The sequence below is a fragment of the Spea bombifrons genome, chromosome 1, assembly GCF_027358695.1.
Source record: "Spea bombifrons isolate aSpeBom1 chromosome 1, aSpeBom1.2.pri, whole genome shotgun sequence".
NCBI classification, from domain to species: Eukaryota; Metazoa; Chordata; class Amphibia; order Anura; family Pelobatidae; genus Spea; species Spea bombifrons.
The window spans coordinates 36,213,493-36,216,018 of record NC_071087.1 but is presented as its reverse complement, the minus strand read 5'-3'; positions in this window follow the sequence as shown (position 1 = coordinate 36,216,018).

Genomic DNA, 2,526 nt, shown 5'->3' with positions numbered 1-2,526 from the left:
ATTAAATTAACCTGTTCTTACACAGCACAATCTTACGTCTGAGACTTCTTCACTAAAAACAATAATTAGCAACGTTCCTTTATATTCTGACTGCACCATTAGCAAGCATTAAAGTCCAAACACTATGGATAGATTGAATGAATAATCTCACACAATATGTTCTGTAACATTATGGACATAAAAATCAAGTAGTAGGTTTCTTGTCTTTTTACTACATATATTTCACAGTGAGGTAAATACATATCTGAAACAAAATCCAAATCTACGTGGCCTTCCTTTTCAGGTAAGACAAATGAAAATGAACGGCAAACTCTCTGCTCTGCTCTTTATGAGAGCTAACAAATTGGGTCAAAGAACTGAATATTTATTGGAATATTTCAAATTCCACCTCCTATATTCCATTTATCAGATTTAATAAACTCTGATTTTAATATATTTTAATAAAAAATACATTTTAATTTCCAAGGTTAAATGGGTATTAATTACTACATTAACTTCTACAAGAGATCAGTGTTCTATCTTTTAAATAGGTGTTGAAGAAACAAAGGCTTATTTAATTAAAATGGAATTAAATCTGTAGCAGGGTGTATCACCAAGCAGTTGCCAAGTACGGTCCTGAAAATCAACTGAAGGTACACGTTGAGTCTGTCAACTCTTTGGAGGCTGTCGATTTTTGCCTGCCACCATCTAAATCGCGTGCTTTCAGCGATATTGGAACTGTATGGATTCCCATTTAGTCTTTTAGTAGGAATATCTCTGAGAAAGGTATTATGAGATACAGTTCCATGGTTTTATTTAACACACTCATGTTAACATTCTTCTCTACTTATATTATTGTGTGGAATAACAAATTTAATTAGATATTAAAATGTAATTCCAAATACATAAAATAAACTTTGCATTGGGTCTACATTGGGTATTCATGCCATACAAAGGCACAGGAATACAAGGTATAGCGTCCTACTCCTCTCTAGATCTTGCAGTCTGGAGACAATATGAGTGCTGGCGACAGAAACAGTCCGTTTCGCAGCATTTTCCAATAACTTAAAGGCTATAAAACAAAATACCAGCAGTATGCAATGTGACTGATCAAAATCTAAAAGCTCTCTTTAGGACAATTAGAAAAAAAACACAGCTCAAATTCTAAAAACCAATATTGTCATATAAGCTACCATTTATTATTTTTTCTTGCTTGCCAAAAGTACCATCCATTGAATGTAAAGGATTAAGAAAATGTATTTTAATATCATTTGGTAAGTGCAAATATACCCATATTGTTCAGTAACCCCATACATAGAAAAAAAAATTAAATTTTATTTTCATATAGAGTGGATCCAGTACAAAATAAACATCAACCTGACAAAGTCTTATATAGCAATCTAAATATTCCCGTGCCACAGATCAGTCATGGCAACTGGCACTATCCATTAAAACTCATGTATGTTACGTGTTTCTTGTTCAAAATACAATATATTTGGGGCATTAAGATCACTTGATACAGAAAGTAAAGTGCACTCTAAAGTATATTTTTGGCATGCCTCATCACACTTCAGCTTAAAAAAAAAAAAAAAGTACCACCAATTCAGGGGTAAATTTTTCATAAAAATCTTCAGGTAAAAAAATGTGATTCTCAAAGAAGCTTTTTATTTCGTTTAAAATTTCACATCTGAATTTCTCCGGAGACCCTGCATACGACTCAGGATGTCACCATATAAGTGCTTCTGATAAGATACCGAAAACATAAAATAGTGTCATCCACAAGGAAAGAGGAAGCAGAATCCCTAAAAAGTGTGCTCCGGTATTACTTGCAAGCAGTACACAAAAAAGAGGAGTTTGTGTTTTTCCTTTTGTTTTACAGAAAAAAGTAGAAAATCTTAAATATAACTGACATGGATTAAACTGGATTAAAATGGAGTCTATTTACAAACAGATATTGTAAAATGGTAAATTAGATATGAAGCTATAAAGGCACAGCTTTCCCTTTTTCCTTAAATACACTGTAAACTGTTCATAATCCATGCAAAACATTTTCACTCTACAAAAAAAAAAAAATGCCTTTTTTAGACAAACATAGTATTTAAATAGTCTCCGTCAAAATAGAATTCTTTCAAAAAATACTTTCCTATACTTTCCATTCGTCCTCTTCCTCATCAAAGATTTTTTTTCTGCATTTACAAAATTTCCATATATTCTGTGATTCAGGTCCTTCACAATTTATACATATACAGCAATATACAGAACAGCATATTTTGTAAAGCCAGCACAATATAGCTACTAAAAATTGAGACAGGGCATTTGTTTTAAACATTTTATCGTTTTCCTTTTCATTCAATAGGTCTACTTTACACACTTAGGTTCAGGTTAAACTTGCTGCATACTCATTTGGCAAAGAGTTTTTGCCCCATCATCAGGTGTAATACTGCAGCTAACATAAAAAACTTGAACCTTAAACCTACCATATGACAGATAGCATGGGTCAGCAGATGCCATGATTAGGATGTGATCATTCAACATCAAATGTATATT